Genomic DNA, 25,522 nt, shown 5'->3' with positions numbered 1-25,522 from the left:
TGAACTGTTTCCTGGGCTTCAGTGCCTTTGGACTTTTTGCTTTGAACTATTTTGTGAGCTCCGGTGTTTCTGGTGGCCTTTTTGTTTTGGATTTGGATTTCATTAGCCCAGCAGTGTCTTAGTAAGTCATGCTAATAGACCATTACTTTTATTTTAATGGATCTTTATGTTCTAACTCATTCTCTTCATTTTGAAAGAGGTGTGAAGCATATGTTCTCTTTATTTATGTTAAGTTTTCTGACTTTTGGACTTCCCCTTACTAAGAGGTGACACTCTCTTATTGCTTTCTTTTTGCCTCAGAAGCAAGAAAACCACAAATACACACTAAAAGCTCAAACCACATCCAAACCCTCTTCTCTTCAGAGAAATCAAAATTTTTTCCACTAATGCAAAAAAAAAAAAGTCATTCACTACCCAGAAAGTCTGTTTTCCTTCCTTCCTTTCTTATTCTGTTTTTTCTTTACATGAGTGGTTGAGGGGCATCTGGGGCCACAGCTTCAAACAGGTGGTAAAGGATCTATTATCAGCCATACTAGCATTCAATACAAAAACTAATTCTGGGATGCATTACAAAAATTACTGATAATATTACATAATAATCACTTTGAGTACTCGCCAGAAACTGCATTAGGTAGCTATTCACTGGAACTCTTCAAATGATGAAAGACGCTGATGCAAGTGAAGGAGGCCATCATTAAGATGTCAAAGCAAAATGAATCAATCAGAGAGAGATAGGAAAAGCTGAAAAGCAGGAGTGCCCAAATCAAGTAGTAGATATATAAGTAGTTATAGTAGTAGTGGTCGATTCTTTAAAAAAAGAAAAAAGGAATGCAGAAAAACTAAACTAAAGTGCAACATTTAAAGAGGTACCACTGTCAAAGACATTCAATAGATGCCTTCATGCATGTAAATGCAGAGTTCATGTGGGTAGTCACCTTCCTTAACTCAAACGTTAGGGAAGGTGGTAGGGAAGCAGACTTAGCAGACATTTCAGGTTTCCAGAGGTGAGCAATTTATTTACAGTGAACCCCATCCTACATGAAACTTAACAAAACCTGTCATGTGTGACATCATCAGCACTTTAAAACGAGGAAATGCTAGGCGGGTCTTTCCCCAAACCTGACTTACATGAAGACTGAAACGAAAGAACAAAGTAAGTATGAACAAACAACTTAATCTGTAACATAATAAAATGTAAAGAAACATGTATCTGACTATTTGCCTTAATTTGCAGAATGCTTGATTTGCCGGCAACAGAATGCTTACACAAACAAACCCGGGATAGTTAGTGCAGCAATGTTACTTTGACAAATAGCAAATCATAGCAAATAAATACACAGACAGACTAATGTGCATAATGTGCAAAAAAAAGGTCAACACATCTGGGACAAATGGAGAGCATTACAACTGCTCATCCACTTTGTCACAGCTTACAACAAGATGCAAACAGCTGGTTACACTCAGGAATAAGAAGGCCAGATCAGAATTTGCCATAAAACAACAAATGCGGCCTTGACTTTGAGCACAGTTTGGATAAAGACCCATCAGGTCACCGCTGTGTTCAAGTTAGAGTAATTTCTGACCAGCACACAAGGTGAAGTAGCTCATTAAGATGAGAGAGAGAGGAGGACGGATGGAGGAGAGTTAGTGAATCAGTAAGTGCAGATGATTAGTACTACAGACTACAGAAGGATAAAGCTGATGATCCATACCATGAAGTTATGGGAAAGCTTATCAGTGAGGAGCAGTGAGTCTCCTGCTGAAAAACAGCTCTACAGATGTCAGACAGAGGACTGCAAGTCAGTAGAAGCAAAACAGAATAAATGCATGTGAATGAGAGAGACATGTGCAAGGAGTGGAGATAGTGAAGGTGGATGAGACAACGTTAGTGAGGTTAGGCTGAGATGGTTTGCATACGTGCAGAGGAGGGATATTTGAGAGTGGATGTTGAAGATGGAGCTGCAAGGCAGAAAAACAAGAAGACAGGAAGAAAAGAGTCCTAACATCCAGACAGTCTGGGTGCTCGGGGCAGGGTGAAATGGAGGCCAATGATCCACTGTAATGATTTCTAAACCAAACAGCTGAAAGAAGGAGAAGACGACTCTAGGAGAAACCAAGATGGACTTGTACCAGAAGGATGACGAGACAAACGTATGCAGAAGGGAAGATACAGCTCATGAGGTCAGGGCCACTGTGAAGATGCCACTGCTGATAGATATAGCAAGGACAAATTCTGAAGTGTACAGGTTTATACTCTCAGCTCAGAATCAGCCAAATGCTGCAGAATTGGCTGGCCAGCACTTCATAATGCAAATAGATAATGGGTGCAAAAGCATAACAACCCAAGAGTTTCTCAAATAAAGAAAGGATATTCTCCAAGGACTGCATACAGCATGCTTTTAAGTTACTGAAGATAAAACTGAAGACAAAGAGACCCACAAACAGTAAAGACCTAGCAGAGCATCTCAGTGGAGGACACACAGCATTGGGTGATGTATAGAAATGTTTTTAATATCAGATAATAAACAGATACAAAACTTTTGCTTTGAATTTTGAAATAAAGCTGAAAGTCTGCACTCCAAGCACATATTGATTGTCTGATTTAAAATCCTCTATGGTGATGTGCAGAGGTGAAATTACAATCAACACTTTTAATAATAATTACTTATAATTCATTATTATCAGGTTGTCTTAACAACTTCCTAAAAAGCCTTCAGTGGATACAAAATCCTGCAACGGGAACACCAACAGTGAAGGAGAGAGCATATTTTTTCCACATTGCTTCTCTTCATTGCCTCCCTGTTAAATCTAGAATATAATTTAAAATTATTCTCCTCATGTATAAGGTCATTAAGAATCAAGCTCCAGCTTATCTTAAAGACCTCTGTTTCATCCCAATAGAGCACTTTGCTCTTAGACTGCCTCTCTATTAAACTAAAATGTAATAAAATAAAAATTAAATATCAGTAAGAACCTACCAGTCCGGGTGTGTTCAGCGTTCTGTCATTTCCATGTCGTAAGGTAATTCAGGCTTTACCATTGCCCTATGTAGCACATCTTTATGTCTATCATATCTAGTGTGACGTATGGAAGAGAGTTCAAAGAAAAGAACACAGAAGCAACACAATGTGGATGCTTTTACTGATGGTAGAAACTGGGTGTAGCAGGAATGAGGCATAATGCGACCATGATTCTGCATACTGGAACATTTTATTTTATTTCACTCGATGGCTACTCACACACTTACACGGCTGCTGCTCCCCAGCTGCCAGCCACACATATCCACAACAACAACGACATGACAGAACCCAGTTCAGTCTTTTAACCCGGCGAGGCATGATTGCAGATGCCCTGCGGGTGCTTTTGCCTACCCTACAGCCACGCTCCGCCACACTTGGCGAAATGATTGGTCACATATTTTGACATGTCATATTAGGAACTGTAAAACACCACAATAGCCACTATGAGTATGTAAGTTTTTCAATTCCCTTTGTACTCTTTATCAAGTTACTTAACATGCCAGCCACCAACGGCAGGTAGAACAGCACCTTGTAGACTTGTAAAAGTGAAACTCTTTATGTGTTAAAAATGTTTCACTACGACTGTGAAAGAAGTGAAGTGAAAGTAGTATGATTTCAAAACTAGCGCTTAAACACTTAAAACAGCCACATAAACCTTAATTTCATGTCTTTGTTTTTTCTTGACTTTTCAAACTTAAATAATAAGTTCTGTTTTATTAAGGCGATTTTTAAAGAGTCCGTGGGAAATATGTCTTCTTGCTGGGAGAACCTTGAGATCTCTTACCTCATTCATTACTAATTTCTACTAAAAATTACTATTGGATTAGATACTTATTTGCAACCTGGCTGGCACATACGTTACTGTCAGTTGCTTAATTATTAGCAATTACCCAGTGGGCCACCAGGAAACTTTAGAGGGTTGCGTAAGGAAGTGCATCTGGGATTATATCTTAGCCAACTCAAGCGCAAGAATCCATCCACCGAGGAAACCCTGTGGAAATAGGGACAGCAGCGTAAAATATCATTATGTGGGCCCTTCAAGCACTGATAGCAATCCACTCGTACATTTTCATTACTTATGTTGTATTGTCCAACCAACTATTGTGCGCTCATGTACCTTGTAGAACAAAGTGTATTGTATAAGAAATGGTGAAAATGTGGAGCAAAAAATCATTAGCTGTCAAGGCTTCTGCTGCTGAACCATCACCAGTAATACCAGCAACAACTAATAACAAGGCTTTGCAGTCACAGGAGGCTGGTGTTGCTAGGACCAGCTGTGAAGAAGTGCACGAAGAGGGACTGAAGTCCTCAGGAGAGAGTGAAGAAGAGAAACAGGAAGGTGACATTAACGTGGTGAGAAAATAGATGGAGGGACATAAGCAAGGATTCAAGTAAAATGAATGGCTACTTTGATCATGAGCCACTCATGGAACACACCCTCCGGTCCCCTTTCTTAAAGATGGGGACCACCACCCCGGTCTGCCAGTCCACAGGTACTGCCCCTGATCTCCACGCAACATTGCAGAGGCGTGTCAACCAGGACAGCCCTACAACGTCCAGAGCCTTCAGGAACTCGGGGCGGACCTCATCAACACCAGGGGCTCTGCCACCAAGGAGTTGTTTAACTGCCTCAGTGACCTCGCCCCCGGAAATTGGCGGGTCATTCCCCTCATCCCCAGACTCTGCTTCCTCCTCGGAAGACGTGTCAGTGGGATTAAGGAGGTCCTCGAAGTATTCCTTCCACCGCCTGACAATTTTCTCAGTCGACGTCAGCAGCGCTCCGCCAGCACTATACACAGTGCAGGTAGAGCACCGCTTTCCCCTCCTGAGACGTCTGACGGTTTGCCAGAATCTCTTCGAGGCAGTCCGAAAGTCTTTTTCCATGGCCTCTCCGAACTCCTCCCACACCCGAGTTTTTGCTTCAGCCACTGCCCGAGCCGCATTCCGCTTGGCCTGTCGATACCTGTCGGCTGCCTCCGGAGTCCCACAGGCTAACCAAGCCCGATAGGACTCCTTCTTCAGCCTGGTGGCTCCCTTCACCTCTGGTGTCCACCATTTGGTTCGGGGATTACCACCACGGCAGGCACCCACCACCTTGTGGCCGCAGCTCAATGCAGCAGCTTCGGCAATGGAGACGCTGAACATGGTCCATTCGGACTCAATGTCCCCAGTCTCCCTCGGAATGCTGTTGAAGCTCTGCCGGAGGTGTGCGTTGAAGATCTCGCGGACTGGGGGCCTCTGCTAGACGTTCCCGCGTTTAGGTGCACCAGAGGTGGGACCAAGTCATTGTTTTGCAAGTCTCAAGTAAGTCTCAAGTCTTTATCCTCAAGTCTCAAGTGAAGTCTCAAGTAATGTCAGGCAAGTCCGAGTCGAGTCTCAAGTCACTGGTGTAAAAGTCCGAGTCAAGTCACAAGTCTTAAACTTTGAATTTCAAGTCCTTTCGAGTCTTTAAAAAACCCCGAAAAAAAGCATGTTGCAGTTATATGCTAAATGTAAATATTAGACCATGTAATTTTAAAATCTGTGTTTTTCTCAACACATGACAAAATAGTGAATTTAGAAAATATACACAAATTGTGAAATTGCACCTCTTTAAAATGCAGCTCAATTAAACCTAGCTCCAAGAATAATTTTCACCGACAGTTCTGAGATAAGCTGCATGTTATTCTTGGATGCGGTTGTAGGACCAGCTTTAAAATCGCATGACAAAAATATTATACATATTAAAAAAAACTGTATCACCAACGTAGCCTGGACAACATTTGCTAGTTAGATGAAGTCAGCTATCTCATCGTAGCATATTTATATGCATATTTATAATCATACGGTTCTTGGAGTGAGTGCATACACTCATGAAGTTTAGTAACTTCAGGTCACTGCAACAAGCCCAGGTACAGTTTACCGACGGATGGGTACAGGACCTTGAAACGCACCGTGTAGAACGAAAGACCATCGTACATATCATAAGTTTACCAGTCTCACAAATCGTCGTCATAAATACACATTCCTTAACCGTTTATTAATAGGACCTTTGAGCTCAATGGTAATTAATTAGCAGTGGAAATAATTTCTGGTAGCATCACAGAAATGTAGCAGTGACAATAATACTGTATGCTGTAATCGTACTGGACAATTAGTGATACAAAAACCTGTTTTATCCTGTGAATAAAAGTATATGTTTTTGTCAGTGTACCATAATAACAGAGGCGAAACGCAATATTGTGTCAGGACAATTCACTATTTATGCACAATAAATAAAGGAGCATAGCGCGACAATTTCTGTTCAGCGCCAGACTTGCTTGTAACCTATATCACTAATTATGTTATGAAAATGAGGTATTAACTACTAAAAAACACTGACCTTCGTGTAAATGCTTGGAGCAGACTAACCTGTGAGCTGGAGTGTTCTGGGACGTTATATTTGATCTTTGAATGGCTGAAATCCAGGCCATCCGTCGCGTCTTTGTTACTTCGGAAACATGGCTCGAACAATTTCTCTTCAACGTCGTAATCCGATAACAACCGATCTCTTTACCCGTCGGCTTCCCGTGGCTGTCATGCGACCGGCTATTGCAGTTAATAATACAACAGCTTCTTGACATTTTTGTGTTTCTTTTTATCGCTGTGTGACTGATTTTAATTGAAAGCCTGCGTGCGCTAGTACCTCTTGCCACGAGTTCCCAGAATCCTTTGCGGTTTTACCCCTGAATGACATCACATTTTCAATCTCTATATAATATGCATGTTAAGTTTTATATTTGGGGTGAAATATCAAGTCTTTTCAAGTAAACCGGTTCAAGTCCAATTCAAGTCCCAGGTCATTGGTGTAAAAGTCCAAGTCAAGTCACAAGTCTTAGAACATTTTTTCAAGTCAAGTCTAAAGTCATAAAATTAATGACTCGAGTCTGACTCGAGTCCAAGTCATGTGACTCGAGTCCACACCTCTGAGGTGCACCAGGTCTGTCCAGCGTCCTCCCCCGCCACCTGATCCAACTCACCACCAGGTGGTGATCAGTTGACAGCTCAGCCCCTCTCTTTACCCGAGTGTCCAGAACATATGGTCGCAGGTCTGCTGATACGATTACAAAATCGATCATCGACCTACGGCCTAGAGCGTCCTGGTGCCACGTGCACTTATGGACACTCTTATGTTCGAACAGGGTGTTCGTTATGGCCAAACTGTGGTTAGCACAGAAGTCCAATAACAGAGCACCGCTCGGGTTCAGATCAGGGAGGCCGTTCCTCCCAATCACGCCCCTCCAGGTCTCGCTGTCGTTACCCACGTGAGCATTGAAGTCTCCCAGCAGGACAACAGAGTCTCCAGGTGGAGCACCCTCCAGCACCCCCCCCCCCCCCCCCCCCCCAGGGACTCTAAGAAGGCTGGGTACTCTGAACTGCCACTCGGCGCATAAGCGCAGATGACAGTCAGGACCCGTTCCCCGACCCTAAGGCGCAGGGAACAAACCCTCTCGTCCACCGGGAAAAACCCCAACGTACCGGCAACAAGCCGAGGGGATATTAGAATACCCACCCCAGCCCGCTGCCTCTCACCAGGGGCAACTCCAGACTGAGACAGAGTCCAGCCCCTCTCCAGGAGACTGGTTCCAGAGCCCAAGCCATGTGTAGAGGTGAGCCCGACTATATCTAGCCGGTACCTCTCAACCTCACGCACTAACTCAGGCTCCTTCCCCACCAGAGAGGTGACATTCCATGTCCCTATTGCCAGTCTTGGCAGCCGGGGGTCAGTCCGCCAGGGCCTCCGCTCCTGGCCGCCACCCGGCACACAATGCACCCGACCCCTATGGCGCCTCCTGCGGGTGGTGGGCCTGCGGGAGGATGGGCCCATGTCTCCTCTTCGGGCTGTGCCCGGCCGGACCCCATGGACTAAGGCCCGGCCACCAGACGCTCGCCCTCGGGCACCCTCCCCGGGCCTGGCTCCAGGGCGGGGCCCCGGTAACCCTATCCCGGGCAGGGTAAACTGTTCCCTCGGTGTCCTTTTCATAAGGGTCTTATGAATTAGTCATTGTCAGTTGTTGATTTGTCCTGTTCTCATTGTATGACGAATTATGATGGGGCTGGCACAATATCAAATTTTTCACAAGACATATATGTGATTATCATGATACCCTCTAAATGACATCAGTTCACACACTATACAGATAACACAACTATCTCAGCTATCTGGAACTTACATTCCTTTACCAACATTTGTTTCAGTACAATAAGCTACATGCCATTTAGATGATCTCTAAAAACACAATAAAAATGCAAACACTTTTATTATTATAACCACATTATTATTAATTTCGGTTTAGTTTTTCATTAGATAATGCATTTCTTTTTTAACAGTAGAAATATCTGATGTAACAATTCACTTTTAAAAGCAAGGTTATAGTGAACAGTTCTGATATATGAAACATAATTTTGCATAACTATGAAAATAAAAGAAAATGCATTTAAAATATAAAATACATTGAATATTACCACCACCATTACTAAACAGCGTGAAGTGGATAAAGAATTATGTGATGTTACATTTTCCTGAGAACTGACAGACTGTGATGTTTCACTGGCATATATCCATCACCAGAGGGCTCCACCGACCTGCCTGTTGACATCAGAGTAAACCCCTGTGTCATGTGACCTGGCTGGAGCTGCAAAGCTGGACTCAGTCGTGGCCCAGGCAAGTTCAGAGGCAGTTGAGGAAAAGAGAGCAGGGAGCATGGTAAAGCACAAAATAAAAAAAGCATAAATAAATAAAATAAAAATAAATAAATAAATAAATAAAAGCATAAAATAAAATTGAATTGAAATCATAATTTACATGAAGCGCTTCAAAAATTAATGTTTCCATTGCTGTTGCATTTGTGAGCTTTTCTTTCAGACATGCATCTCTACCACAGCCTCACAAACTGTTGGCTGCTCGGTTTGTGTTCACTTGGTTTGATCTGCTCCACCATGTCAAATCAAATGAAACTGATACATAAATAACAACAACCTGATCTCCTGGATGTTTTCTTACACAAAAGAAATTGGCACTGAATCTTAAACTGAACAACATTCAGTAAAACATTTTTAATATTGTAATTGTAATAATACATTTCTCTTATAAAAATAATAATATCTGTCCATTAAAGGACTTCAGTCAGTGACACTTACCTGCTGGCTGAGCTGCAACTGATCTGCTTCCAACTGCTGACTTAATTTCACCTGATATCCTGTCAAAGAGCATCACATGAGGGTGTTACTTTGTTTACGTATCAAACGTAACCAACTAAACTGACAAGACAAAAAAAGTGTGAAAAGTCTTTTGATCACAACCCACAGAGCTCTTCTGACGAACATTTGAGCTTCTGAGTGTTTCACTTGAAGCCTTGTAACCCTTTAGTTTCATCTAATCTGATTCTTCAACTTATAAACGGTTGTATATAACAGTACCTGCAGTGCACCTGTCTGTATAACTCTGAGCTGATAACTTCAAGCATGCAGCATCAGGTGGAAACTGGCTGTTCTGGGTTGTTGCTTCATTTTTTGAATCTTCCTTGACTTTAGTACAGCCTGTCAGTTCCCCCACCCTGTTGTATTTCTGACCACACACACACACACACACACACACACACACACACATTGCACTATTTCTAAGTATTAGCAGGAGCTCCCTTTGCGTGGTGATTCTGTGAAAAACAAGATGAAAAAGAAACTGTGTTTGTGTGATTTTGTCCTTTTCGTGGTTTTGCAGCCAAGAGCAAGCTAACCAGCAAACACCCACATCCTCACCTAATGTGTTCACATTATGCATTAACTGACTTTAAGCATTTTATCTTTGCAAGAACACATTTCAAACAAACTTTTCTTTTCATAGTGTTCAATACAAACATATTATGTTTAAACAGCATAGTACTGAAGTTGGTTTAGATTCTCATTCACATAATAAATATCATATCACATTAGATACTCCAGCTTTGCCCCAAACATAGAGCCAGACTCATAAAGAAGATCTTCAGATCACATCTTCTATAGAACAAAAACTGTGGATCTTTCTGAGAACTCAAATGTTCTAAAAGCTTTTCAAGTTGATATAAAAGATGTGATGGGGGACATTATGCTTATTGATCCTCTTAAAATGAGCTTGCAGAGCTTTCAGTTGTGTGCTGCAGCTCACAAAAATGGTTCAAAGCAGGCAGTTGTTTATGGTTTCTGTAACAGGTGCACTTCCTTACTGATCTACTGTTATAAATATCAAAGTTTCATGCAAACTGGGAGGCTCTGTAGTGAGCGCTCATGGGTGGTCAAGGTGACAACGTGGCATTCAGTACTTTAACAAGATAAAAGCTCTGAAACTGTACAGAATAAAAAAAAATACAAGAGATAAACAAATGGAAGAGACCCAATCAAGTCAGCGAGTCTCAACATGAAGGAAGAAACTTATTGTGGTACATTATGTTGTGAGTCTGCTTTGTTATCTGGTTGTTATCTGGTCTATGCACATTGCAATTGTTCTGACCACATAAACCTACCTGACAGCATTAATGCACTGTTGCTCCTCAGTGTTGGTATAGAAGCTGAACTTTTACTCTGCCAAATCTTCCCAATGGTTGAAACATGTCACATAGTGTTTGATGTGAAGCAGCTCTTTGTTTATTCCTGTACTGAAATCCTCTGCATTCAAACCTTTCAGACAGATTCCAGTTGTTTCATAGAACTTAAACACAAAAAGTTCATCATGGGGTTTCACAAGGTTCTGTGCTGACACTCTTATGGCATCGGTTTATGGATCCACAACAGTGAAAGTCAGTGATCACATATCCTCTGGTGTTGGGTCGCAAATTTTGAAGCCAATATGATAACCTCCCACCAACGCTGTGGAGGCCAAACTTTTCACATCCAATTAACCTCTGGGGGGTCCTAGAAAAATGCATACACTATTGGGCTTAGAGCCACAAATCGACCACGCCATGAAAAGTGCCATAAAATATCTATATATTAATATTTTTTTCCACTTTAAATTAGCCAATCTTTTAGACCTACTTCTCCTTGAAATATTCATATCAAGTTTTAATTACATTTCGCGGATTTTAACCCTTTATATCCCGGTTTCGTCACATGGCCGCACTGTTTTTTTAGCCCCAAAAAACAAAGAAATCAAATATTTCCCAAAAGATACAATTCCAAGGCCCGGACTCCCGAGTACCACCAACATTCGGAAGATGGCCCATTATTTGGTTGTAATGACCGTGGAATGGGAAATAGCGTTTATAATGGGTTTCAATGGGGCACAAATCGACCACTAGGACCAATAGTGTAAGTTTATCTGTAGCTCAGCCACTGAAGCTAATTTAAGGGAGTCAGACTGGAATTTTGAAATATATGTAACCAGACTTTTTTTTGGAAAAGTTGGCTATATTCCGTTCAACACAGGGCAAATGGCGTGTATACGAACAATGAAAAATGGCACAAATCGACCCAAGACCACCCAGAGGTTAAAATCAAATCACTCATAATAATTCTCTGGAAAATGCATAGAATTCTTAGAACAGGGTTTATTAAACATTGTCATATGAACAGCAGAACAGTACATTTAAAAGCAGAAATATCACATAGAAAGCAAGCAAACAAAAAGCGAAGCAACCCCGGAGTGCAGAGCCTTAAAGCACAAACAGAAAACGCACACAAAGACAGACAGGAAAGAAGCAGCAGGAAAAAAAGAGAGAGCCCCAGTGCATATCAGAGTCATCTTATACAGGGACAGTGATCCCCCCTCCTGTCGTTGGGTATCCTTTCATCCATTGTGTTTTCTTTTCATCTTCCACTTATGATATACACGACCCTACACCATAACTTGCAAACCAGTCTCTCATCCATCATTGCACTGGGTCCCTTTGACAGTTTCATGGCCAAAGTGAGTCTGAAAGTCTGCAGAAATGCAGTTAATCAGTTAATCCATTCAACAATATTGTTGGGCCTGCATGCCAGACGTAAACCGCTATCCATGCTGAGTGGGGGTTTACTTGTTCGCCTTCTGGTGTTTCAGGCGAGAACTAGAATCCCTGGTACATGCCCTGTAAAGGCCAGGTTTTTTGTCTTACATAGATATTAAAAGGGCTGTACACTTCGGCTTTACAATCATTCATGCTTTTGTGTTACAGCCATTTAAGGGGCTGTATGCTTTTATCTTACAGCCCCAGAAAGGGCTGCAGGCCTTTGCTTTACAGCCATCTTTTGTACAGCCATTGAAAGGCCAAATCCTGTTAAACACCGCTGCATGCTTCTGCTGCACAGTTAAATGCAGCTGCATGCTGAGAAGGGTCCTATGCACATCCTTTAGAAGTGCCAAGCTGAATTAACCCTTTGTTGGACTAGTCACAGTTGGCCATTGATATTAATCAACATGTGCTCATACAACAAGTGCCACAACTTTTTCAATAATATAGTGGGAGATATATATGACCTAAATATATGGGTCATGTGATTTGAACATACAGGAAATGTTTAACAAAGTGCCTCCACTCTATAAACACTTCGCTGTAAATATGCATAGTCTATATGAGTATATATGATTACACACAATTTATGAAAGCAACTATGATTACATGTCTAGTGTATACAGGTATATATGTCATAATAAAATCCACAACACTGAGTCTGAGCACTGGTGTACCCCAGGGCTGTGCTGAGTCCACTTCTCTACTCTTTTTATAGGTATGATTGCAGGCCTGTCCATCCAAGCAACAATTTTGTGAAATATGCTGACCCACACACACGGACCATTACCTCCTCTTTGACTCCCACCACCCTCTGCAACACAAACTTGGAGTAATCAGGACCCGGGCAGAGAATGTTCCCTCTAAGCCTGAAGGGAAAAAGAAGGAACACACACATGTAAAGGAAGCACTTAAAACATGCAGTTATCCTAGATGGGCTTTCATCAAGTCAGCAAAGAGGCACAGAAAAGAAGATCAGACACCCACTAGGGAGGATAAGAAAGACAAACACAACAACATTGTCATCCCCTATGTAGCCGGTGTATCAGAAAAACTCAGGAGAATCTTCTCCAAGCACGACATCCCAGTGTGCTTCAGAGCCAGCAACACACTCAGACAGAAACTGGTTCATCCCAAAGACAAAACTTCTAAACACAAACTTAACTATGTGGTGTATGCTGTACAGTGCAGCGAGGAATGCCCAGACCTCTACATCGGAGAGCCCAAACAGCCACTTCATAAGCGCATGGCACAACATAGAAGAGCCACCTCCACAGGACAAGACTCAGCAGTCCATCTGCATCTAAAGGACAAAGGTCACTCTTTCGAGGATCCCAATGTACATATTTTGGGAGGACAGATGGTTTGAAAAGAGGAGTAAAAGAAGCCATTTATGTCCACTGTGAGCGACCATCTTTGAACAAAAGCGGGGGTTTACGACACCAACTGTCTGCCATCTACAGTGGGGCAAAAAAGTATTTAGTCAGCCACCGATTGTGCAAGTTCCCCCACCTAAAATGATGACAGAGGTCAGTAATTTGCACCAGAGGTACACTTCAACTGTGAGAGACAGAATGTGAAAAAATAATCCATGAATCCACATGGTAGGATTTGTAAAGAATTTATTCGTAAATTAGGGTGGAAAATAAGTATTTGGTCAATAACAAAAATACAACCCAATACTTTGTAACATAACCTTTGTTGGCAATAACAGAGGTCAAACGTTTACTATAGGTCTTTACCAGGTTTGCACACACAGTAGCTGGTATTTTGACCCATTCCTCCATGCAGATCTTCTCGAGAGCAGTGATGTTTTGGGGCTGTCGCCGAGCAACACGGACTTTCAACTCCCGCCACAGATTTTCTATGGGGTTGAGGTCTGGAGACTGGCTAGGCCACTCCAGGACTTTCAAATGCTTCTTACGGAGCCACTCCTTTGTTGCCTGGGCGGTGTGTTTTGGATCATTGTCATGTTGGAAGACCCAGCCTCGTTTCATCTTCAAAGTTCTCACTGATGGAAGGAGGTTTTGGCTCAAAATCTCACGATACATGGCCCCATTCATTCTGTCCTTAACACGGATCAGTCGTCCTGTCCCCTTGGCAGAAAAACAGCCCCATAGCATGATGTTTCCACCCCCATGTTTCACAGTAGGTATGGTGTTCTTGGGATGCAACTCAGTATTCTTCTTCCTCCAAACACGACGAGTTGAGTTTATACCAAAAAGTTCTACTTTGGTTTCATCTGACCACATGACATTCTCCCAATCCTCTGCTGTATCATCCATGTGCTCTCTGGCAAACTTCAGACGGGCCTGGACATGCACTGGCTTCAGCAGCGGAACACGTCTGGCACTGCGGGATTTGATTCCCTGCCGTTGTAGTGTGTTACTGATGGTGACCTTTGTTACTTTGGTCCCAGCTCTCTGCAGGTCATTCACCAGGTCCCCCCGTGTGGTTCTGGGATCTTTGCTCACCGTTCTCATGATCATTTTGACCCCACGGATGAGATCTTGCGTGGAGCCCCAGATCGAGGGAGATTATCAGTGGTCTTGTATGTCTTCCATTTTCTGATGATTGCTCCCACAGTTGATTTTTTCACACCAAGCTGCTTGCCTATTGTAGATTCAATCTTCCCAGTCTGGTGCAGGTCTACAATACTTTTCCTGGTGTCCTTCGAAAGCTCTTTGGTCTTGGCCATGGCGGAGTTTGGAGTCTGACTGTTTGAGGCTGTGGACAGGTGTCTTTTATACAGATGATGAGTTCAAACAGGTGCCATTCATACAGGTAACGAGTGGGGGACAGAAAAGCTTCTTACAGAAGACGTTACAGGTCTGTGAGAGCCAGAGATTTTCCTTGTTTGAGGTGACCAAATACTTATTTTCCACCCTAATTTACAAATAAATTCTTTACAAATCCTACCATGTGGATTCATGGATTTTTTTTTTCACATTCTGTCTCTCACAGTTGAAGTGTACCTCTGGTGCAAAATACTGACCTCTGTCATCATTTTAAGTGGGGGAACTTGCACAATCGGTGGCTGACTAAATACTTTTTTGCCCCACTGTATAATCCAGGTTTGAGATCCCTTCCCAGATGCCATAACGCCCACTCACATCCTGGGCCATCTGACCTCAGGAAATCACACGATAGGGTGGGGCCAGGTTTCACAATGAGCTCACCTGAAACCTTGGCTGATTGTGACCTACACCCATTTTCACACCATGGCTCATGTGATTAGAGGATCTTTAGGGGGTCTTTAGTTCAGGACAAGAAAAATGTAAGAAAGATGACACTCTCTTCTCACTTTCTTTTTGCCTCTCTCCGAGTCAGAAGCAAGAAAACCACAAATACACGCTAAAAGTTCAAACCACATCCTATCCCTATTCTCTTCACAGAAAACAAATTTCTTTCCACTGATAAAAAAATAAACAAAAAAACCATCATTCACAGGTCCGCAGCTCAGACCGTAGTAAGTTTTTGGCTACGGGTTCCGTGTCGGGCTCGTAGCCAAAAACTGGGTCAACTTTGCTAGCGAGAGACAGAGAGAGGCGTTGAAAGGCTGCTCCAAAGCAACTTATTGTTTCGGAGGAAAACACGAACACAGTGTACAGTCAAGTGTTAATAGCTTACTTACAACTGGGCTCGTCAGGCACTCTTTTTGGCTGTAGTGGTTATTATTATATTTACATGCTTCCAGCTCCCGTTTCTGGTTGGTGACAACCAGTGTTGGTCAAGCTACTTGAAAAAAGTAATCGGTAACTAATTATTGATTAATTCCCCAAAAAAGTAATCCTGTTACTTTACTGATTACTTATTTTCAAAAGTAATTAGTTACTTAGTCACTTTTTAAAAACATGATTTAAAACCTGAATAGGTAATAAAGCAATAGGTCTTTCAGCCCAATTCTACTTTTTCTGCATAATCCATCATATAAAATGTAACCAAATGAAAAAGTCTGTTTTAAAAACTTTTTATTAGTTTTAATATTTTAACCGTATGCATCAAGGAAAAATTTAATTATATGCAATATTCTCTGACTGGAAGAAATAAGTTTAACATTTAAACCTATTTCCTGAATATTCCAGCATATAAAATAAAATTGTTTTTTGTGTTTACACTCACACTTTCAAATAGATGCAAGTAGAACACAGCAGAAAACAAATAAAATCAAAGACTATGCAGTCCTGTTGCTTTTAAATCCATTTTCACCTGTTTAGCAGGAGTAGGGCAGGCAGAGGTTTGCCCGGTGCTGCAGCAGTCATGTCAGTGGAAGGATCCGGGAGTTTCTCTGTGAATTTCACATTCCCGTGGCAGCGTACTCGGTGCTTGCTCAAACGTTTAGGGGTTTTTTTCACTGTAAAAAAGAGGTTTCTTCCCACGCAGAGTTTACAGCGGATGCTAATGTTTTTGTCACTTTTTACAGAATCAAAATCAAAGTAATGTCAGTACTTCCACGCTTTAAACGCTGCATGGTCATACTCTCTCCCACGCTCTATATATTATCCACTGTTGAACTGCACACAGCTGTTGCCACGAACGTCGCATTCGGTTACGTCATTGTCATGAGACACTCTTGCAAACAAAATCACGGTTTAGTAACGTAGTAACGCAGCGTGCTTACGGGAATGTAACCATAATCTAATTATCTTTTTTGCAATAGCAATCCCTTACTTTACACATTACTTTTAAAAAAAGTAATTGGATTTACAGTAACGTGTTACCGGTAACGCGTTACTGCCCATCTCTGGTGACAACTCGTACTTTTGGACTCTCCTTTTTCTCCCTCGTGCTCAGAGGGGGAGGGAGGGAGAAATAGGAGAGTCGTGCTGCCAGCAGAATGGCAGTCCATTCTGCTGGCATCACCGACTACACTGCCCGTGAGTCTATATTCTTTAGGGCTATGCCATCATAGTAAATCATTTTTTGAATAATAATTTAGAAAAATATTTCTTCACGTCTTTATGCGGGCCACAAGTAGAGGTGACATGGGCCGCGAGAATGAGACACAGGTATTAGAGCCTCTTAATGCAGCCATGCATGCTCTGAGCAGAGGGGGAATGGGTGCCCCAGGAGGTAGTAGCAAAGGGAGTCGACCGGCCACTGGATCTCCAAACATTTCTTCTCGACAGTGCTATACCGGCACTCCTGATCCGTCAGCTTCCGGCTGATGTACAGAACTGAGCGGTCGGCTCCCCCTACCTGCTGGGACAAAACGGCCCCCAGGCCTCTTTGAGTCATCTGTCTTCAGACAAAAAGGGAGGGAAAAGTTAGGCGTGAACGGCAGCAGCTCCCCACAGAGAGCCTGTTTTAGCTGCACAAGCACCACCTGGCACTGCTCCGTCACTGGTCTAGATCGGGGGCACCTTCCGGGTGAGATCGGTCAAGGGGCTAGCCCCAGGAACCGCCTCACCTCCATTTTGGACTTGGGGCGCAGGCAGGATGCAATCGCTGCTGTTTTCTCCACCTGTGGATGCACCTGCCCACCCTCCAAGTGGTACTCCAGATACTGTACCTCCCTCTGTCCAACCGCACACTTATTTAGGTAGGCTGTGAGCCCCACCCTCCTCAGGGAATCCAGGATCGCGGCCACCCGCTGCACATGCTCCTCCTAGCTGTCACTATGGCAGATCACATTATCTAGGTAGGCAACAGCATATGCAGCGTGCGGCAGCAGCACCTGGTCCATAAGGCGCTGAAAGGTGGCCGGGGCTCTAAACATGCCAAACGGAAATATGACAAATTGGTACAAACCATACAGAGTGGAGAAGGCCATTTTTCCCGGGACTTTGCAGACAAGGGAATCTGCCAGTAGCCCAAAGCGAGCAGTGCCCAACTGGTCTAGGTGCTCATCAACCTGGGTCATTGGGTACCCATCAAACTGTGACACCTCATTCACCTTGTGATAGTCAACACAGAACCGCATAGAACCATCTTTCTTCACCACGAAAACTATGGGACTACACCAGGCGCTGTGCAACTCTTCTATTACTCCCATTTTCAGCATGTCGGCCATGTCCTTCTGAAGAATTTGTCTTTTATGTTCAGGAAGCCTTTAGGGCCATGAACGCAACATCATGCCAGGATGCATTTCAATACGATGCTCAATGAAAGATGTTTGGCTGGGCAGGGGGGAGAACGCGCCTGCAAAGCTCTGTTGTAAAGCAGCAACATCCGCTCTCTGCACTGTGTGGGATGTAAGATGGTTATCACAATGGAGGGAGGTGGGAATGATGGACTCTGGCAACTCCCACCCAAACTCATGTCTCTCCTTGACCAGGCTCAAACCTGAGTTTAGCCCCTCTGTTACACAGGCTCTGTTGACGCTGCTGAGCCTGGAGCAAATTATCCCATGAAAGCCTCCCCAACCCGTGCAGTTTTGCTCTCAGGTCCAGCATGTACTGAATCTCATTTTTTTTGCAGGACTCGACCCTTCCCCCCATTTTTTTTTAATCAGGCTGTCTGCCGTACAAAGTGAGAAAATCCCGTGGAGGCGTGGGGCACCTTCCCATGTCCCCATGCACACATCTTACCTCCACCCACTCAAACAACGCCCCGGGCGGAACAAAGCTTTGGTGGACCAGGCTCGGTGTGCAGCCCATGTCCCCCAAGGCGTGGCGTATACCCCCTTGACACCTTACCGAAATGTGGTACGTCCCTCCCAGACCGGGGGTGGGTGCTGGAGCCCCAGCCACGTCTTCTGGGCCCCTGGCCTGAAGCAGCGGTGCGAAGGGGTTTGTGGGACTCCAATGTCAGTACTCTTTACCCGTTGCCTACTGGTGGTGGTCAGAGGGCCTGGTAGCGCCAGTTTCCGGCAGCCTCGCCTCTGTCAGTGCGCCCCAGGGTGGCTGTGGCTACAATGTAGCTTGCCATCACCAGTGTGTGAATGTGTGTGTGAATGGGTGGATGACTGGATATGTAAAGCGCTTTGGGGTCCTTAGGGACTAGTAAAGCGCTATATAAATACAGACCATTTACCATTTATGGGGCCCCTGCCTCTTTTCTGAGCTGCCGGTGCCTGTAACTGGTCTTCCATGGGCTGGACGCTCCACCGTACAGCCTCTGGTCCGACGGCCAGGTGATCCTCCGCCAACATCATGGCTGCGGTGAGGTTGGCAGGCCAATAGTACACAGCAAAAATGCCAGTGTTGATTTTTCAGTGTTAGTAGATTTCAACAGAGTTCCGAGTTAGTTCAACACTTAATCGAGTTAAAATAACACATCGGGAGTTGATTCCTGAAAAGTGTAAGTGTAGATTTTAGTCGTTACTGCATTTTAACACTGTGGGTGTTAAATTAGACCACACCTTCATTTCCTGTGGAGCTTCGCAATCCAGAATCTTCGGTCGCCATTTTTTCTTGCTGATGCGGTAAGTTTTATTCGGTTAAATATTAAGTTTTAGATTGATGTTAGAACAAGTAACATGATAACTAGTAAAAGAAATAGTATTTATATCAAAATACATCATCTTTAAGTGTCATATTTGAATTTTAACTGTTTTTGTTAAGCTGGGCTACTGCTAGCTAGAACTCTGCAAAGTACCAGTTTCTTTCCTAATATTCATTTAGCATAATCTGGCTATTGGCAGACTGTAATGAATATTACATGTTAATATATTTCACAGTTTTTATTAAATGCCTTTTATTTATTTTCGAATTAAACTGCCAAAGCCTTAGGGTCAGTGGTCTCAAACTCACGGCCCAGAGGCCACTCGTGGCCCAAAGGCCACTTGCGGCCCACGTCAGGTGAGGTGAAGAAGTATAATGCAATTTGGCCCTTAAAGTGACTTTTTTTTTGTCATTAGCCAAAAATGATTTAATATAAAGGCAATGAGGGCAGAGTGTTACCGGCCCTCATGGGTAGTGTAGTCCGTGCTGCGGGGAGAACGTGTGGAACTGCCCCTCCCGTTGTGTGTTTGAGCGCGAGAGAGGGAGAAAGTAAGAGCTGTTACCGATGAGAAATGGAAGAAGAGAGCATGTAAGTATAATAATAACCACTGCCGCCAAAATGAGTGCCTGGTTGTAAGAAAGCTGTTAAGATTCGACTGTACACTGTGTTCGCTGACAGTAAAGCTACAAGCCCGACAACCCAGCGTATTGGCCAGAGGTGTCATTACCACGGTTCAGAGCCGCGGACCTGGCCGAGGTAACAAGAGAGTACAAACATGTGGAGGGATTGGCTTTGTTAGTTCAGTGAGAGTCAAAAACTAATGTGTACACTTATTTCTGCATTTTTATTTTGTTAAATATGAATAAAATTACAGCAGAAGTGCTGCAAAGTGTCTGACCAGAAAGAGAGGACCATTGTGTTAATTTGGTAGTTCAATTAAAGGCATCGGTTAGTTAAGAGGGAGAGGGGGGGATGCGTTCATATTTGCAGTTTTGTCTTGTTATACAATATTTGAAATTTAAAAACGAACAAACCAAACGCTACATTGTCAGGAATATTTGTGGGGAGGGTTTTTATCGCTTAAAATATATAAAAAATAATAAAATAGAAATATGGTTCCTACTAACCCCTGTGATAGTTGAGAGAATACTGTATTGCAGTCATGTTACACAGCTTGTACTACTTAAAAAATGGATCAAGGATGTTTTTCTTAACAAAATTAATTTTAACTCAGTCTAAAGGGACTAGACATGCTAGATATTTTGCAAAGAAATGGTGTTATATGCTGGACCTTATTTTACTCTTGGCAGGTGGTGATATGCTGGTTCCCGAGAAGAGATGAACTAATCAAAGTCAGCTTTTCAAGACAGCCCCAAGACTCTTCGCAACTTGTGTTCAAATGTGAGGCCGTTGTCAGGTGATAAATGCAAGGAAGAGGCACTCAACTGACATGAAGCATGTCAAAGACAACATGAAGGTGACATTTCAACATAGGCAAAAAGTGGTTCAAGAACCTGCCATAGCTTCTACTGTCCTGGACCTTTTCCCAAGATTTCTGGATACACCTGGCTTGGTAAGGCATAAAATAATTTAATGACTGCTTTGTGGTTCCTTTGTTTGTTTTCTTGTTAATGTGTTGTTTCTGTTGTTACACTTTGTGTTTAAGATTGACCAAGACTTCACAATGCTGTTTTTTGGGGAGGAAGTGTCTGGTAAGTTCCTTGCAAAGTGGCCAACATTCTTCAAGCCAAGGATCATCAAAGATTGCAAAAATCTGTCCCAGAGTACAGAATTGGATGAGCTGCTCATTTCTGCACAGCGTTACTCTAACGAGGCTGGTAAGTGTAAGTTGGAAATGGTAGATTTTGCATGCCTTTACAGCATTTGCTTAATTCCCACAACACAATATATCACTCATTTCTGTATGGTATGAAAACAAGCTTACAAACATGTTAAACCTGAAATGACATTTAATGTAGTTTGAACACAAAAAAAGTTACATAATCTTACTATTGTTATGACTCGATATCTACTTCACTTGGTGGCCAGAAGATTTTAAGTCTCTAGAAATGAATTTTTATACCAAGGCGCTGGAAAACTGCCTTATTAGAAAAATTATCAGGTGTCTAAAATGTCATCATGGTATTACATAACGTGGAAAAATGACTGCTGTGGTCCTTTAAATGACAGTAATTGTGATGATCTTAATTTCTATTCTGTAGTTTGGGACTGCGAGGCGGCTGCCCTCTTTTGCTGCTTCACTTCACTCCATCATCTAAGGGAAGGACGTCTTCAAAGATTAGCACATCAGATGCTGCTCACCACCTAATGAAATTCATCAAGGTAGGCTTTTTAGAATTGTATATTTCTCTTTTGATGAGAACAGATGCAAATTATCAACGGCTGATATTTTAAGATGGCAAGGTGATCCAACCTGCAGCAGATGTATCTATCCCAGACAAGCTTGGTGTTGCAGGACTGACATGTCATTGTTTCTATTAAAACTAAATGTACACATTGAAACAAAAATAATTGTGCGCGCAGAGTGAAACATTTTAATATTGTCATAATTTCAAACAGCAATGCCTCAACATCAGATTATCAATTTTGTTTAATGTGAATCACTTGGTTTCTTTCTCTCCCTCAGGTGGGAGGTAGCACAGAGGCTTTTCTTAAGGCTGGCCCCACTCAGCCATTCGTCCTGTGGGTTGGAGAAAGAAAGAACATCATCCAAAGTTTCTACCCAAAGTTTCTACATTGTCCTAGATCAAAAGGTCATTCCCTGTGTGACACAGATGGGAGATGCAGGTTTTGACAAGGCAAAACTTTTCAAGGCACATTTTTTAATTTGCCGTGTCCTTTGATAAGGCATTGGACAACTTCTACACATTCATCCAGACCATCAAGTGTATAGCATTGATGTTGGCAGCGTGAAGGACAGTCCTCGGGTCAATGAAACAAGAGGAAGTCTTCACTGTACGGTTTAAAGATATCCACTATTCAGCACTTTGACTGGAAATGTTCATCTGTTACATTTGCAAGATACACCACACAAGTTGCTCAGTGTTATTTAGACATTTGAAGTTCCAGCATGGTTTGTACCCAGGAAAGTTTTTACGTTTGACCTGTGGAGAGCCTGGATGTTCATTTATCTTTCACACGTACTCTGGTTACAAGCGGCACTTATTCCGAGCACATGGAGACTGCGTTCACTCTGAGGTCATCAACAATTTTGAGCCTGTACCTAACGATGGAACCTCTGTTTCACAGCCTGTAAATGTGGCTCATCCCATGACAATAACTACACCGGTTCCAGTTGAAAAAAGGCAAATACTGAACATGTGCAGCTCTGTTATTGCTCAAGTACAATCATCAGGAGTTCCTGAAAGTACTGTACAGTTAGTTGGTTCATTGGAGGAACTGGTTAATGACATCCATGCACATGCAAAACAATCTGTTGTCGACTGTTTGTCAACTGATACATCAAGAGAAACCTTAGAAAAAGTTGAGGATTGCTTTGATCAGCTTGAAAATCCATTTTCATGCCTTAACACAGAATCTAAAAGGATAAGATATTTTGAGCAAAAATGGAAAATAGTTGAACCCATAGAGCATGTTCTTGGTGTGCGTTTTGATGTACGCAAAGATAGAACAACAGGGACATACAGGCAAGTTCCTGTCAATGATAAATTCATGTACGTTCCTATCATGGGATCCCTTTCATCTATGTTTCGAAACAGTGAACTTTGTAGCAGTTTCCAGAAAAAAAAACTAAACATGGAGGGATTGTACAGAGATTTAAATGACGGCTCCTACTTCAAAAATCACAGTTTATTCTCACAACAAGAACATGCTCTCCAGATCCAGCTCTACTATGACGATTTTGAAACTGCTAATCCTTTAGGCTCAAAAAAGGGGGTGCACAAACTTGGTTGTATTTATTTTGTTTTGAGAAATTTGCCACCAGAGTTAAATTCTGTGGTGATGAACATTCATCTTGTAGCCCTTTTTCATTCAGAAGACTTAAAAAAATATGGGTTTGATCCTATCCTAAAGCCACTTGTTGATGATCTAAAGATTTTAGAGACTGAAGGAATGCAAGTGCCCTTTTCAGCCACACCTGTGAGAGGTTCGCTTTTTCAGATTACAGGTGACAACTTGGCTTTACATAGCATTTTTGGTTTTGTTGAATCATTTAGTGCAAACTATTGTCGTAGATTTTGTTTAACTGATAAGACAGAGTTGCAGTCAGTTTTTAGTGAAGATCATGTAGGCTTAACACTGCGTTCCAAAGAACTTCATTACAAACACTGTGGTGCCATTCAACAAAATCCTGCTTTGGCCTCAACATTTGGTGTAAAAAGAAATTGTTTACTCAATTCACTTCGGCTGTTCCATATTTCAGACAACTATGCTGTAGACATAATGCATGATCTACTAGAGGGAGTGGTGCAGTATGAGTTAAAGCTTGTGTTTCAGTACTTGATTAAGACCTCTTTGATATCCTTGAATTCATTGTCACAGAGAATTATAAGCTTTAACTACGGATATGCACAGAGAAGGAACAGGCCAGGTGGGCTAAAACTGGATGACAACAGCAAAGATCTTGGGCTTAATGCTGTGCAGTCATGGTGTCTTTTGCGGAATAGCCCATTGATTTTTGGAGATATCGTTTGCAGAAATGATGGACATTGGAACTTGCTACTTTTGTTAGTTCAAATTGTGAACATTGTTTTTTCACCCATTATAACTCATGGCATGACTTGCTATTTGAAACATCTGATTGCCGATCATCACAAGGCTTTCAAATCTCTCTTTCCAGAACGGAATTTGATTCCAAAGCACCACCTAATGATCCATTACCCACGCTGCATTAGAAAAATTGGGCCACTCATACATATGTGGTGCATGAGATTTGAAGCAAAGCACAAGTTCTTCAAAAGATCTGTAAAGAACTTTAAAAATATCACAAAAACACTAGTAAAAAAACATCAGAATCAATTAGCCTTTCATTTTGAAAATTTTTATTTTAAAAGATTACAGTTCGGCCCCATTAATGAAGTCTTGGCCAGCAGCTTAAAAGGAGCACTGAATAAAATGTTTGATGTTTCTTCTATTGTTTCTACAACTTCCTGGGTCAAAAGTTATGGTACAGAATATCAAGTTGGGATGTATGTTTGTTCTGGTGTTGAAAATGAGATGCCTTTGTTCAGTAAGATTGTCAGTATAATTGTTAGCGATTTCAATACTTATCTTCTAACTTGTAAGGTCTCAACAGTATATTTCAATGATCACTTAAATGCATTTGTTATTGAGGATGGATTAGATGTCTTTGCACTGATCTCTGTAGATGATCTGGTGTACTATAGACCTTATGATAGGCAATTTTCAAATGGCACTGATGACAAAATGTACATTGTCCCATACTGTAATTTTGTATGACTTGTTTACTTGTGGTGTATCTGAATACAAAGTATTTTGGAACGTTAATGTCTTGTATTTCTTTGTAATGGGTGGATGTTGGGGGTTAATTGTAGCAGTAGAGATATCAGAGATTAATGGGAGTTTATTGTAATCTGGTGGTATTAATGATTTGACTGACACTAGTGTTAGTGTTAGAAAATTAACACTATTCAGAGTTGAATTTTTTAACACCAGGGCTAGTGTAAAGTACCAGCAACACTATTCGGTGTTAATTTTTAACACTTAACACCAGTGTAGAATATTTTTGACACTGGTCAGTGTTACTCAGTGTTAATTTTTAACTCTGTGCAGTGTTAAAATAACACTAGCTCGTTGTTAAAAATATAACACTTTGAAAAGTGTTAATTTAACACTCAAAAGAGTGGACACATATAGACACTTTTCTAGTGTTAAATTTAACACTCACAGTGTCAATTTAACACTGGCGATTTTGCTGTGTATCAGGGCAGGAGATGTTCACGTGCGTCCAAACTGCAAATGAATCGCGCACGAGCAAAGCCGCCGCTCCCGCACTGACTGTAACGCAGTCAATTCTTCTTTTACTGTTATGCTGTTTTGTGGATCACAAGGTTTAAAACTACTTGTAAACACACACACAGTAACTCCACCCTAACCTGCAGCTGCAGCGCAAATAACAACGAAAATTGTTTG

General features: G+C 42.2%; 1 protein-coding gene and 1 long non-coding RNA gene across 3 annotated transcripts in view; one reads left to right on the top strand and one right to left on the bottom strand.

The window, feature by feature from the left end:
* LOC309708973 (uncharacterized protein) overlaps positions 1-25,522 on the bottom strand; it is a 63,456-nt gene that overhangs the window by 8,778 nt on the left and 29,156 nt on the right. The gene's annotated exons all lie outside the window — the stretch shown is intronic.
* On the top strand, positions 19,190-22,780 carry LOC309709093. Of its 2 annotated transcripts, XR_014277419.1 has the most exons (6): positions 19,190-19,367; positions 20,698-20,960; positions 21,054-21,225; positions 21,610-21,730; positions 22,035-22,161; positions 22,256-22,307. It is a non-coding gene; the product is annotated as an uncharacterized lncRNA (long non-coding RNA). The 2 variants fall into 2 exon arrangements; XR_014277418.1 differs by having other exon boundaries at positions 19,197-19,367; positions 22,035-22,780.

This window comes from Aulonocara stuartgranti (genome assembly GCF_965226115.1).
Source record: "Aulonocara stuartgranti genome assembly, chromosome: 6".
Taxonomy (NCBI): Eukaryota; Metazoa; Chordata; class Actinopteri; order Cichliformes; family Cichlidae; genus Aulonocara; species Aulonocara stuartgranti.
The sequence above is the reverse complement of the archived record's forward strand: the minus strand, read 5'-3'. Positions and strand labels throughout refer to the sequence as shown.